Source organism: Pseudorasbora parva, chromosome 1 (genome assembly GCF_024679245.1).
Source record: "Pseudorasbora parva isolate DD20220531a chromosome 1, ASM2467924v1, whole genome shotgun sequence".
Taxonomy (NCBI): Eukaryota; Metazoa; Chordata; class Actinopteri; order Cypriniformes; family Gobionidae; genus Pseudorasbora; species Pseudorasbora parva.
In genome coordinates, this window is record NC_090172.1 from 51131543 (window position 1) to 51147532 (window position 15990).

The 15990-nt window shown below is 37.5% G+C and overlaps 1 long non-coding RNA gene across 1 annotated transcript in view; it reads left to right on the forward strand.

Moving 5' to 3' along the window:
- The window catches only part of LOC137076208 (uncharacterized), a 164233-nt gene that overhangs the window by 47952 nt on the left and 100291 nt on the right, over window positions 1-15990 (forward strand). The window lies entirely within an intron of this gene.

The following is a 15990-nucleotide window of genomic DNA, read 5'->3' on the forward strand; positions in this document are numbered from 1 at the left end:
GATTTCTCCAGTGCATTCTGGAATTACAGCACAACTTCATATTTTACTAGCCACCAAGTCTGTGTTTACCTTATGTAAATGACTCGCAGCACGCTGTGCAGCATCAACGGTCAGACAGCCAGCTGGAGAGTGACTCCCACGCTTAAATAATGCGTCTCTCATATCTCCATTAATGGTGCTTGTGTTGCCTGTCTTGTGAATAGAAATTTTCCTCTAGCTGTCACCATAAAAATCAAGTGTAGACTGCAAGTAGGCCTGTCACGATAACAAATTTTGCAGGTCTATATATTGGCCAAGAAATTATTGCGATAAAGATAATATTGTCGTTCTGAGACCATTTTCATCTAAAATAATGAGAATGGCATAAAAATGCAGGTACACCTTTTCAAAGATCAAAATTTTTTAATTTCTAAAGACTATTTAACACAAAAAATGGAAAACATTTTAACCTCTTAACCCTCGCCCTGCCCTGAGAAATAAATAAAAAAATGACATACCCCAAATAATAATGTCTGCAGCTCTGCAGGTCTATATCCATAAATGTGGTCTTATTTTAAACTAGACACTTTAAATTATGTTACCCAAAAGTCATAATAACTCAAATAGTATAGAGACAGATTAAAACAAGGGGAAATATGCATGTAAGTGACTCACGTTTTTATTTTTTTTATTAATCCCTTATGGAAAAAAATATTAGATTTTAATTTTAATGCCCTAAAATAACCTAAATATAAAACTGAATGTCTGATCATGCTTTGATTAAAATTTGAGGACGATTCTCTCAAAAATGTAGCTTCTGTAAGCTTTTATGTCAAAAAAGACTGGGCGTCCTTTCAATAAAGTCCAATTATATTAGAACATTTGTGTAATAGTAAAGAGTATTTTTTATTCAAATAAATCTGCAATAAACTGCTAATTATAATGCATTTGCAGTCCCTGATAACTAAAACAACTACTTACAGAATTTACAAGTGTAAAAAAACTCATTTAGTTGATAAAAACAGTCTCTAATTTAGTCTGCGCGTTGTGTGTAAGTGTGTGCGCTCACACTGGCAGGCGCTGGATACGATGAATGAAAACTGTGAAGACGACGCTAAGTAACAGCTAAGTAAGCATGAGGTATTCACTAATGCTTCTTACGACATCTCTTACATAAACTACGCAAAATATTGTCTTTTGATTCGTTACTACATCCATCAATCAAATCTATGCTGGCTATGCATTGGCTAGGCATTGACTGGCTTATCCAACTAGGGACCGGCGAGTTTGACTGACAGATGCATCACCCAGTGACGCGCTCCCTTTCTAGCATGTTTCCTAACCGGGCTTGTGATTAAAGGAAAGAGACATGGGAGGGTTTAATATGACCGGAACAGTCCACAGTACAGGGGAGATTGTCAAAATAAGGCTTACAATCGCTATTTCATTGAAAATGGACATGATTGATTACTCTTAACGCAAAACGCTTATGCAAACAACGGAGGATTTTTAGTTTTTTCCCCTTATTTTTTCGTTGTTTTGGATTAAAAGTGGGATGCATTTTGAAGAGTGGACTCTTACACAGACATGTATGCTGTTGTTTTGTGGATTCGTCCGATCTGATCTGAACGTCAGGAGATGAAAGATGAGTACCGCGTTTATTATGCTAATGTTTAAATAGCCACTGCTTTAGCATTTAATTTAACCCTTTCCTCTCTGGTGTATTTATTGCAAAAACGAGTTCAGAACATGAACCTTGAGTGTTTTAGCTTTCAAATGATGCATAGTTTGATATAGTTGATTGAACAGTTTGTATAAAAAAAAAGTAATTATAAGTAGAGACACGCCCACTTGCGTCAGACGCCCCGCCCACGATCCGGTGCGGAGTTAAATAACCACAATAAATGAACAAAACAACCAAAAACAATAAAAGCATGGACTCTCAGTCTTTAAAAAAAATGCATTTAAATAAGTACCAAAAACAATGAATAAAATGGATGAAAACTGCAACAGATGATTGTTTTAGGTGCATATTAGGGGCGGCATGGTTCACAAAATCCACGGTTCGGTTCATATCACGGTTTTAGGGTCACAGTTTTCCGTTCTCTACGTTTTTTTTTTTTTTAATCCAGAAATGAACCTCAGCATATGATATATTAATTATCCACAATTTAGGATACAGTATTAAAAAAAAATGTTATCATGGTCAAGTTCAGTTTGTGCATGACTAAAGCTATCTCTGAGGAAAGTGATATTTTGATACAGCAAGAGAGAAGACATTGATGACATGCTTTTCATTTATTTGGCAAAAAAAGGAGAATGTGTACTCTGTATTGCTATCTCTACAGGAACTTATGTGCCTTTTTAGCACACAAAGATTGAACTGAAGAATTAACTTGCGTTTATCAAACTTCAGTGTAGTTTTAAGCCTACACTTTTATACATGACGCGTCTGCTCGAGCAAGAGGGTGCGCGCGGCAAAAATAACGTTGATGCGTCAAATTTCGTAACTTTGCGTGTGGCTCCGCAACCGAAGAGCCATGAGTTCCAGAAGAATCTGCTGGCCGAGAATGACGTCTCATTACGCCGGATTTTGTCTGCGCGTCGAGTATAAACACCTCCCCACATGGACGAGGCGCGCGCAGTCAACGAGAGAGAAGAGGAAAACAAAAAAGCATGCAAATGGCAATTATCGCGGCCGGAAAAATGATCGAGCTCATTTTTTTTATTGTGCGATTGATTGATTTATCGACTATCAGGCCTAACTGCAAGTGACCATAATATTAGGCCTATATGCAATTTTAATAAGTTATATGCAATTATTAATGGCACCAGGATGGTAAAGGGTTAGTTCAACCAAAAATGTAAATTCTGTCAATAATTACTTACCCTAATGTCGTTAGACACCCGTAAGACTTTTGTTGAAATCCGATGGCTCAGACAGGCCTTCATTGACACCAATGTCATTTCCAACGAGAATAGTTTTTGTGCGCAAAAAACAACAAAATAATGACTTGTATAGTAATGGGCCGATTTCAAAACAAAGATTCGAACGGTTATGAATCAGCGTATTGATTCATGATCTGGGTCACGTGTCAAACTGCTGAAATCATGTGACATTGACGGTCTGAATCATGAATTGGTACGCTGATTCATACCCGTTCAAATCTTTGTTTTGAAATCGACCCATCACTATATAAGTCATTATTTCGTGTGTTTTTTTCACACAAAAACTATTCTCGTCACGTCATAAAATGATTGTAGAGCCACTGTAGTGAGATGGGCTTTGTAACGACGTCTTTAATACCTTTTATGGGTCTTGAGGGTCCTGCTCAGCCAACTCCTCTTCCCTTTAATTCAGCATTGAGGTGAGTGATCATTAACGTAGTAAAGCACCATGAAGTAAACCGCGTTAAGCAGTCGGCAATAATCCCTAAATGTTCCAGGCTGGGATCATCAGTAACTTCCAGACCTGTTGCTGTCTTGGCTTCCCTAATTTAAATTGGCCACACCTCACAGGAAGTTGAATTGGAATTTAATTTGGAAAGACAGGAAGAGGATTGAGCCTGTCGATCAATCTATCATTTGCTCGCTCTATCGATCGTTCACTCTGTATGTCTATTGATCAATTATGTATTGATCTATCGTTCGATCAATCTATTGCTTGTTTGCTCTGTTGCTCACTTTCTCGATCTATCATTATTTGCTCGCTCACTCAATCTGTTATTTGCTAGCTCTTTCATTTGTTTGCTTGCTCTGTTGATCTATTGTTCATTCGCTCTATTGATCATTCACTTGCTCTATTGATCTATCACCTGTCTAACAAACATGTCTGTCTATCGTTCAATCAATCTATCTGTCTATCTATTTATAATTCACTCTATCATTCACTCCCTCTATTGATGTATTGCTCAATATTACACTCTATCAATTATTCACTCTGTATATCTATCAATTGATCTAAAGTTTGCTCTCGCTTTATCATTTGTTTGCTCTGTCTATCTATTGTTCTATCAAACGCTTGATCTATCGTTCAATCTATCATTCGCTTGATCTATCGTTCACTCTCTCAATCTATTGTCCAATCGCTCAGTCTAACCTTCACTCTCTCGATCTGTCGTTCACTCCCTCAATCGATATATCGCTCACTTGCTCTAACGATCGTTTGCTCTGTATGTCTATCAATCAATGATGTCTATCGATCTGTCGTTCTCTCGCTCACTCGAACGGCTGTTTGCCCTACCGATCTTACAGTCCATTATCGATCACACTGTTTCAGGAACACCTTAAAGGGATAGTTCACCCAAAGATGAAAATCTTTTGTTTATCTGCTTACCCCAGTGCATCCAACATGTAGTTGTCTTTGTTTTTTCCAACGTATATCCGAGCATTGATATTGACCTTACCGGAAGTGAAATGCGTTCCAGGCTGTTGGATATAGCGTTGTATATGAGGTAAAAAATTATATAAATATGGCTCTATTTCTTACCCATTCACACGATTATATGACCTACACACAACAATGGTTGGAGTTAAAAATCATTTGTGTTCTACTGAAGAAACAGTAGAACAGTAGAAACAGTTTGGTTTTACAGACTGTCATAGAGAGTAATGAAATGTCCTATGCACTGACTATCACTGCTAAATGGCTTCAGGGTTGTATCCTCTTCACAGTTCTAATCACATTTCATCTACCAAAACTTTCAGTACTGCTCAGTGTGGTCAGAGCTGTGGCCTAACAGTCTGTGCATGTGCTCTTACACCTTGAGTGATGTACACCAACATAGGCACCAAGATTAAGTCTGACTCTTGTCATTGGCAGCCCTCCCACCACCTGTTATTTTCTGTTCTTTCTATACTATCACATAAAATGGTAAATGGACAAAAATAAAATGCATTGCATTCAGAAAAAATGGCATGTGTAAGGAGGGAGATAACTTTGGAGAGAGATTTTGTATTTCAAGAAATTGTGATTTAAATGTAGTTTCTTTAGGTATCGCAAACTAACAATTACTCTAATTTCAGCTTATAAGAACTTTAATAATCGCCATTTTTGATGCGAGACTACTGTTCACGGGGGATGAACCAGTTTGCACCATGTAATATACAAATGATTTGAATATTTTAAGTTATACAAATTAATATAAATATGTTTTGATCAAACTATTTCTTTATAAAGCAACATGTAGATTAATAAGTGCTGTAAGAAATTGTCAACCCACTTTCAAAACATAACTATTTTGCCATAGGTGACTTCATATTAATTTGTACAATTTTGTTTGCATGAAAAGATATGCTTTTTAGGGAGAGAAAAAAAGCCTTGAACATGAAGCAGGCATGAAGGTCTACAGCTAAACTGTATCAGCAGACTGTACGAAAATATGAGAATCTGAAATAGTTACAAATGGTCATGACATTTTTTAAATGTATATAGTATTTAGGTGTTTTTTTTTTGTTGTTGTTTTTTTTGTTTGTTTTTTTTTGTGGTTTTTTTGCACTACCTCACATTTTTTGGCTAATCACAGAAATGTTTTATGACATCATTTGATTTAGTCATTGTTTTTTCATTTTAAGCCCTCAAACATTGCAATGTTTTGTATCATCAGACAAACTTTTGATCTTTTCACAGGAAGGCCTGCGTTTTTAGAGTTTGAAATAGAATTTTCATAAATTATATTACAAAAAAAAACAAAAAAAAAACAGCACTGTTTGTGCAATTTAACACTTCTAGCTCACAAAATAATATACATAAGCTTTTGTTTGATGTGATTTTTATTTTACTGAAAATCACAATGACAATTTACAGAAATCTTCCAGCAACTACTGTGGGATGGTTTGTCTTGTCAGAGCAGGAAACAGTAGCCAAGGGATGCAGAGCTTAGTGATGAGTCAATTAGACATAGCCCACAGACAAATCATTTAAATTCATGTATTGTTTGGTGGAATATATGGCTTCAGTAGAGAGCTGTTGACACAATGGCATTGTGCTTTTAATCAAAGAGACATTCATGAGGCATTTTATAGCTGCAGCCCCGCTTATAAATATATACAATGATAAATTTCCCTGCTGACTCCTTTTTTTTTTCTTTCTTTTTTTGTAATAAGAGGTGAATGGGGTCATTGACATCATAGTGTGAATTCAATTCTTGAAAAGATCTCTAACTTCATTTAGAAAAGTGTTTGTCATTTTATTCTGCATGCAATTTAGTTACATGATCAAATGTCAGTGCTTGTCTGAAAATTGATTTTGCGATCTTTGCTTTGTCAGTCCATGTGCACGCTGCACTGTACAGTCGTTGTGCGTGCTAAATAATGTTATTCTTTCAAATCTACATTTATTCGTTTTAGTCACACTTTATACAGCAATTAAAAATAATGAATTATATGATTCTATAACCGTAGCACAATCTGTGTGTCTTTAATACATTAACAAGAAAACGTTTTTTTAGAGCAAACATAAATTGTACTGAGTGACAAAACTGTCTTTTTAAAGTCCAAAATGTGGATAATGCTTTATCAAATACAAAGAACCAGATCAAATCTTCTCAAATGTTCCAGAGCCTACTGGCAGAGCTGAAGGGAGTTTTATTCAAGTCAAGCCTTGTCAAAGTTTGTTTTTTCTTTCTCTCTCGCTCTTCTCTTTCTTTGTATGTACTTTTGATTAAAAACAGACTTTTCTCCAGGCTGAAGTGATTAGCATTGATTACGAGGTGAGAGTTTGCATGCAACGCAGAGGCAGAATGACAGTCCGTCACATAGGCACACTGACTGAACACACACTGTTGTTTATTCTGTTGTGACACCAACTAATAATAACTGCAATTATAGCCACAATCATCATGCCACAGTCTGGCCAAATTACTAATTGCTTACTGAAAATGTAATCAGAAGCCTTATCTAAATGTTGTAATATGAAATAAACTTTAATTTGTTGCAGGAATATTTTTGGATTACCTCAAGGCCGCATATCAAATGAAAAGCAATATCTACTAGATGACTGTAATGTGTAATGAAAGCCAGCAACAAAACAACATCACCAGTAAGATGACACGGTTTTGTTAGAACAGACTATGACTATGTTTCTATGTAATGAAAGTGTTTTTAAATGCTCATTGCAAAAAATTGACAACAGTGTTTGGTTTAAATGGTGTTCTAAGAGGTGTGATTTGTGAAACCACTGTATGTCACAGTTTATTTACATTTACATCCTTTTTTAAATTTAAGGGTTAGTACACCCAAAAATGAAAATTCTGTCATTAATCACTCACCCTCATGTTTTTCCAAACCTGTAAGACCTTCGTTCATCTTCAGAACACAATGAAGTGAAATCCGAGAGATCTCTGACCCCTCCATAGACAGCAATGTAATTAATACTTTCATGGTACAGAAAGGTAGTAAAAAAATAGTTAAAGTAACTGTATGTAAGAAATGTATTTCAATTCATCATAAAATGGCCCTATGTCGTCACTAGACATTAAGAAATCATGTTAATTTCAAATCCTTATTTCACTGACAACAGTTGTCCAGCCAGGATGTTGTCATTTAAAAGTTGTTGTCGCAGCCCTCAACTGATGTTGATGTTTATGTTTATGTTTATTGACTTTATCAGCTTCATTACAGGTACCCAAAGACGTTTGTCGTAGGGGTAACACTGAATTATTTTGCTGTTACAGTGAATTGTCAAAGCATATTTACTCAAGTTAAAATACAAGATTAAAAGAAAAAGGAGAATAAAATACTTAATAAAGGTATGCGAAGTCCATTTTAAATCCATAATCATTTAAAAGTCTACACATATATGGAATAGGTGATCTCTTGAATTGTTCCGTTCGGCATCTGGGGGTTGTCAGTTTAGAAGAGTTACTCATCTGGCGTCCAGTCAGCTGCTCCCTGAGTGGTGTTAGCCAATCTCTAAAGCTAGACTTATATAGCTTCCTGGCAAAATCAAGGCTCAATTGGACTCGTCTCTCTGCTAGTGTAGTCAATCCAAGAAAAGAGAGGGCATCCGAATATCCTTCGTACCTTCGTCCCAGTATGATTTTACAAACTCTTTTCTGCATTCTTTCCAACCTTTTAATTTGGTCAGTGGTCAAGGAATTATGCCAAACTGGGACTGCGTACTCTAACACTGGACGTACGTACCCAGTATAGATGGTAACCAGTTCTTGATCATGAACTCCAAATTTCTTTAGCCGGCGGAAAGCAAAAAGCTTTCTATTAGCTGAGGACAACATGTGGTCCACTTGTCCGTCCCATTTTAAGTCACTCTTAATGGTTACTCCTAAGATCTTAACAGAGTCACAGATGTTTAGGATATTCTGATCTATAGAAAGTTGTGGCCAAGTTGGCAAGTGTTTCATACGGGAGACATGTAAAACATTACATTTTTTTGAGTTGAGTTTCATTTTATGGTCCTCAACCCAAATGCCAAGGTTATTTAATGTAAGCTGGAGAGTACAGGGATGTTGACATGTTGTGTTTTGGCCGGAAGCTCCGCCCTCCACCTATCTACCAATCACGAAGTCAGTAGTGTTTCGGCATCCAGGTCGGTTGCCAGCTCTGCTCTAGTTACCACAGCTGCAGCTACAAATGTTCCTGCTGATCCTGCAGCCTATCTGGCAACCTCGAGTCAGTGGGAGGGGGAGAGGGGATACACCTGCAGTACCAATTTTGGCCCCAATCTTACATACACTTCCTTTAAAATCATTAATGTGACTGCAGTGGTTCAACCTTAAATTTATGAAGCGATGAGTACATTTTTCTTCTTACCTAGGAGAGGAGAGCGCTGCTGGTATTGGTACTGTAGAAACTGAGTATCGTATCATTTCAGATATTTCAGTATCGATATTTTTGGACAACACTAGTTGCACTGTGCCGACCCAGGCTTTTTAAAAGTGAAATAAATCCACACTTTAGAGCGCCGCTTACCTTGCTCCATGGCTGCAAGAACAAGCGGGTGCGGCAAGCACTTCTGGAAATCAGGTGGCCACTATGGAAACCAAAACTTGTGCGTTTGGAACCAATGATCGGAATCGAAAACAAATTTTCTAAACGATTCCAATGGCATCGTTATTTTTTAAACGGTTCCAAGTTAGAACCAGTTCTTGATGACCAACCCTACGTGAAATCAAGTATCTTGCTGCCCTTTGCTGCCCTTTGTTGTGTACTCTCAGACAGTTGTTGTTGTGTGCGCTTGGACAGTAAATGTGCCATATGTTATTGCGTCACTATATCATTGATTTTGCGATATGACACTTTTTTTATCATGTAAAAATTGATACCGGTATTTAGGGGTGGGCGATATCTCGATATTTAAAATATACCAAGATTTTTTTTGACTCTATATGGATTTGGACATATCGTATATATCGATATATTGTTTATATTTAATTCTGATTCCGCCACTTTGCTTGTTTGCCTTCTCTGTGTTGTGCTCGCGCCTCTTGCTTTTGTTCCCCCTCCCCTCGCGTGTTGTCTCATTGAACACGGCTGCTTCCACAACCAGGTGAGGATTAGTTATCATGTTGACAAGCGCGCGCGTTGTTCAGGACTCAGTTTAGAGACCATGTTTTCCTTCTAACACAACTGCTTGCTAAAATTCATAAAGAAATATTAATGTTCATAATAGTTCAAAGCGCAAGTTTCGCCCACAGTCAGGTAATTGACACTATTGGTGTGAGACGCGGTCGCAATCATGCCAGTTTATGATTTGTGTCTAACTGATCGCATGGTTTTCGGTTAAAATGTCAAAATGATCGCATATCATTTGAAAGCATTTATAAATTATTGCAATATCATTACTATTATTATTTTGTCAGCTTTATCACGGGATTATGATGAATAGGTCTATTCATGTTTTAACCAAGAGGGAAAAACGCGACATCCTGGGTGTCCTGAGACACGCGGTGCTCTTCTGTAAGTTGTACTGTATCATATTATCATATAGCCTACCTTCTGACATTCATATTTCGTTCTGTAACTGGAAAAGAAGTGAAATTCAGCTCATGTGTAGCCTGCATGATGAGTTTGAATTTTGATACAAAATCATTTTATTTATATCTCAGTCATGCCCCAATCTTTCTGCAAAATCCTTACTGTTTACTTTAAGTGTAAAAAATGAGTCTTTGATTCATCTTTTGAAAGCATGAAAAGAAGGAAATATTATTTATTTTCTTTTACAGTTAAATTATTATTATTTATGTAATCATGGAGTTTTTTTTTAATGTTGCAAAAGCAATTTGTTCCTACATGAACTGAATACCTCTTTGCACTTTAATAATAAAAAAAAAGCATTTGTGGTATTTGGCATATTTGTTTTTGCTGTAGTTTTTAGGGGGTTATTTTTCCTGTAAAGATATCGAGATATATATCATATATCGAGATATAGCAAAATATATCGAGATATATTTTTTGCTCCATATCGCCCAGCCCTACCGGTATTATCGTGGACGGTATGATATGCCACACCTCTAGTCCTGAGACTTCCACAGAAGATATGTACATGTTTTCTTATTTAGACTAATTCTATTATTAATTGCTATTATGATGTGAAGAGAGTTTTAACCAGTATAACGATAAGTGTTCATTAAAAAAAAAAAAAATACTCTACCTTTAATTACACTAATGATCCAATGGCTCACTGCTGTTAAAGTACAACTAATCTTGACTGAAAACCTCCCAAGACAATCATGAGCAATGTCTTTTCTCTAAAGATATACTTTCTAGCAATTCAAAATTACACAATGCAGAGCTCAGCTTATTTTCTATGAAGCAAAGGGTTGTACTCTAATACTGATTTTGTTTGCATTTGTCTGGAGCATCCGAGAGATTGTTACATCCATTCGATCTGACAGCGTTACTGCACCCAGAGCATTGTCTATTGTTTTTGCATTGTCTATTTTTGCACAGTCCATTGTAAGCACTTGTGCTGTGTATAACAGTACTGATACACATGTGGATAGTTGACCTGACATACTTCTAGGGAAGTTGACATGTTCTGCAGTGTGATCTGCTAAATTAAAGCTACTTTAAACAGCATTTTGCCAACTTGTGTAATTAATCATTTAGTTTTCATGATCCCATTAATGGAATATTTCTACTTTTAAAAATAAAAAATTCACACTGCAGTAAACGAACAAGTGAAGACAAAAAAAAAAATGGATTTAAAGCATTTAACCTGATTATGTCTCTGTATAATCAAATTACCCTACTCAAAGCTATAAACTTTAAAGGGGGGGTGAAATGCTGTTTCATGCATACTGAGCTTTTTACACCTTTAAAGACTTGGATTCCCATCCTAAACATAGACAAAGTTTCAAAAACTAATGTTGGACGTTTGATGGAGTATTTCTGTGTTAAAAATACTCCTTCCGGTTTCTCACAAGTTTCGGCGAGTTTTTTTCGAGTATGGGTCTACTTGACGTTAATAGAGCGGAAGGTCCTTGTATGGGCCGTACGGGCTCTTCTCCCGGTAGGGTGCGCGCGCGCGTGACTAGAGGGAGAGAGAGGAAATGCACGCTGTAAACAGTCTCTCAGGTGCAGATCCAGTCGTCCGTCAACACTTATGACGCGCCGCGCTCCACTTTATTCCTATGGGTGACGTCGAGCGACTTCAACGCTTCAGCACAGCATTCCGGGAAGGCAGCGCTGCATTTGAACCGATTTGAACGCAGAAATGACGGGAAGCTTCAAGGCATCGCTTCAGTCGCGTCGCAAAGTGGATTTCCACGGTCACTGCTGTCACAGGACTTCACCAAATCATACCAAAGAAGTGTGTTTTTGACAGAGCGGTCCTGCTTTGGAAGATGCCGGTGAGTAAATCAACTTCAAATGTCTCTGCTATTGGCTACCGTCGCATGAGTAAACATCAGTAAACGATACGATCGCGTGCTTCGTCATTCAAATGCGCTAACGGTTACTCCATTGTTGTTCTGTATAGTGCTGCAACGACGCGTCGACGTCATCGATGACGTCGACTACGGAAATACGTCGACGTTCGTGAAATGCGTCGACGCGTCGTGTCAGGCGTTCATCTCGCGTAATGTTGGCTTCTGCTCCTGGTTCTATCACAAAAACCTAGACCGCGAATATCAAAAGAAACAGAGGCCAAACAGTGTTTCCCACACATAGACTAATTTGTGGCGGACTGCCACATAATCAATAACGGCCACCACATTCGTCATTCATTCATTTTTACGCTATTTAAAAGACGCACGCATAATTCGTTTAGCTGCATTTCCTTAAGTCTCTCTCCGCCCTTTTGCGCGTCTCTTACTCACACACACACACACACGCGTTGCATTCGACCGTAAAACAAGTTTTATTGCATTTTGGCGCATTTAGACATAGCTTTTAAAACCAGAGCAGTTGAATAACAGAGTTGCGACACGCATTCATCACGCGGCAGCGCGCGGTCACGGCGCTCATATAATTCTAAACAAACCAGCGCGGTGTCAATCAATACAGACCAGTGTTTCCCAACCGGGATCCCGAGCAAAAGTTGCGGGGACGCACTTACACTTCGGTTCATCTCGCATCTGATGACGCATCTTTAATATGGGTTGTAACTTGAAAATAATGCTGTATGTATGTTTCTGTCGATGGATACACGCGCTGACTCCTCAGGTATACACTTCAACAACAGCGATAATAAAAGAAAAACGTGGGCAAAACGGTCTCTCTTTGTAAACTTTATAAAACGCATGCGAGTGCTGCCGTACGTCCGAATATGAGCAGTCATTTTCACCGTCATCACCCCCGTGTAGCCAGGAGACTCGAATGAAGATCTGTCTTTGTGCACTCGTCCCAAAGCGCGCAAATATTGAGTTATCTTTCAAATCCTGTGCTCACAAACTCACAAAAAGTATGTCAAAATGTCATAGCCTACTCTATGCCTTAAGTGAACTTTATACAGAAAATACGACGACTATCCGTGGGTCTTAAAGGGGCAGTAGCATTCACTGCTGTGTTTAATGTCAAACAAAAGATAAAGACCACTCACTGCTCCTGACTGAATAGCTTTTGTAAGTTTAATAAGGATTTTTTTTTTTTATTTAAACAGTTAAATGTGTGGTTATTTTACTTTTGATTACTTTCCAATTTAAAATTACAATTCCATTTCTCTACCTAAACTAATGTTAGACCTACCTGAAAAGCATTGTCATTGTCAAAAGCATTTTATTCTCATCTTTGCTCAATAGTATTTATTTGTGCTGCTGCTTCTATTTAAGTTATCTGTTCTTATTTTCTTTATTTTCATTTGACAGTAGTCCTTATTCCCCTGAACATAGCAAATACCGAACTGTACTGAAACGTGAACCTAAAACCGTGATACAAAGCGAACCGTGAGCAGTCTGTACTGTTACACCTCTAGCGTAACTTATGCGAGGGGGTGCCACAGAATTGTGAAAAATTTCAAAGGGTAAAAAAATAAATCGTTAGATTAGTCGACTAATCAAAAAAAATAATCGTTAGATTAGTCGACAGAAAAAATAATCGTTAGTTGCAGCTCTAGTTCTGTATAACGTTACACTATTCTGACTCTGTTGTTCTGTATAACGTTACACTATTCTGACTCTGACGTGCAAAACCGTTTTGCTTGCTACCTCTAAGGTCTAGTCACATACAATAGTCCATAAACCGAATCATGTCCTCATAAACTGCACACAAAGGCCCCTAAATACAGTACATACCACAGAGACGGACATCCTGATGTTGCCGTTTCTCCTGTTCAATTTATTTCAGCCTCAGATTTGATTGTGGATCATTATCTGTATTAGCTGAGATAGATGGGTTTCTCCACGCTTGAGGACGTCACCGCTTTGCGCGCTCATCATTCTTTAGCTCCGCCCACACGATACGCCTCCAGGCGCTCGTTTTTTTCCGGAAAGACTCGGTACAGCCCTTATTTCTTTTATAAATATGATAAAACTAAAGACTTTTCGGAGATATGAAGGATGCAATACTACTCTATAGGTACTCAAGATTGACATGAGATTGACTGAAACTGAGTGTTTCACCCCCCCTTTAATGAAAAGACATACAAGGCTCAACAATATATGCCCCTGGACCACAAAACCAGTCACAAGGGTCCACTTTTATTTGAATAAATATGCTTTCAATTAATGTATGTTAGGATAGGACAGTATTTGGCAGAGAAAATCACCTTTAAAGTTGTCCAAATTAAATCTTTATCAATTAATGGTGTAACAATATTCAAACTGAACCAAAAAAAACGTGATACACCACCCACGTTTTGAACCGCGGTCACTCTGATTTGAAACCGAACGTGCTCCGTGCTCCGTGCCCTTTTACTGTCCTGTCATCCATCATACTGCACTCATAGCGCACACTCTTTAGTTACACGCGAATAAAGCGCAAAAGAAATTACGCACATAATGCAACGTTACGCCGTCTTCATACCGCACGTGCAAGCAGTGTGTTGGCAGGGCAGAAGCAGTGCATATGTAGAGAATTCAGCTGAACCACGCGGCTCCTGTATACAAACCAATATTGTCCATTCTGTCACTTTTTCTGATGTTCTCCTCCGACACTTTAATTCTTTTGATTTATGATGGGCAGCATATATCTGCTGCAAATGCGACTGTTCTCCTCTGTACCAAACACACATGCATATAATATATTGTATATAGACTAGTTAGTTAACATGATAAAAGTAACCTTAAAGTTAAAGGAACTGTATGTAAGAAATGTATTTCAATCAATCAGAAAATGGCCATGCTATATATCACTATACTATATATATAAATCTTGTTAATTTCAAATACTTATATCACAGACAGCAGTAGTCTGGCCAGGATATTGTCATTTAAAAGTTGTTGCAGCAGCCCTCAACTGATGTTGACATGTTGTGTTTTGGCCTGGAGTTCCTCCCTTCACCTATCTACCAATCATGAGTCAGTAGTGTTTCTGCATCCGGGTTGCCAGCTCTGCTCTAGTTACCACAGCTGCAGCTACAAACGATCCTGCTGATCCTGCAGCCTATCTGGCAACCTCGAGTCAGGGGAGGGGGAGAGGAGTTACACCGCTCTACAGTCATTTGAAAGGGATTGCAGTACCAGTTTTGGCCACAATCTTACATACACTTTCTTTAAGATATGCCTCTAGTTTTAATCATTTAATCATTTAAATGGGCGTTTGGGAAAACTTTTTTATATTTTTGTTTCACAGCACTGGATGTCATATGTTGATAGTGAAATACACGGAACGCTTAACTAAATGATTTTTTGATGAAAGTTTTTTTTCTTTCAATTTTTCATGTCAATCAGGTCAATTTGAACTATGCATTGTGGCAAAAATCTTTTTTGGTGGCGAAAGATTGCGGCATTTCAATAAATTACATTATTTATTACCAATAAATAATGTAACTGGTTTGACGCGTGTTAGCTGGGAAGGCATGCAGGTATGAGTTTTCATGTTTCATTAACAGTTCATTAAGTATTGTGTATTCACCACGGTTACTGTTGTTTTCATAACCACAACATACCACTGTATTTTCACTTTATTTTGTTTATTTTTAAATTAGTGTGGTGTACTTTATAGTATCAACAAAAACTGCTATTTACTTAAAGGCCTATTTATTCATCAGTATCAGTCATATTCATTCAATTTATGTGTTTAAGTAAGCTAAAGTGGGACATACGTGTGTGTGTGTCATACATTTTTTATAAAATAAATGCTTTAAAATGTTTTTAAAAAACATTATGGTAAATGGTAAAATGAGTAGATTATTCTGACTTGTCTACAGTGAAGACACTTATTTCATTTTAGTTTACTCAGACATGCTACCTGCTCTAAAGAAAACGTCAAGCCAATGTATAAAGTTAATAAGTTAAATTATTGCTGTTTTTATTAGTAAGTTAAAAGTAAATCTAGTGTTATTATTGCTGGTGCTCTGTCATGAACCATGACTCCATAGCAAACAGAACCTAACTGAACTGTGGCTCCAAAACCGTGACATGAACGGACATGGTGTATCGTTACTAGGGCTGA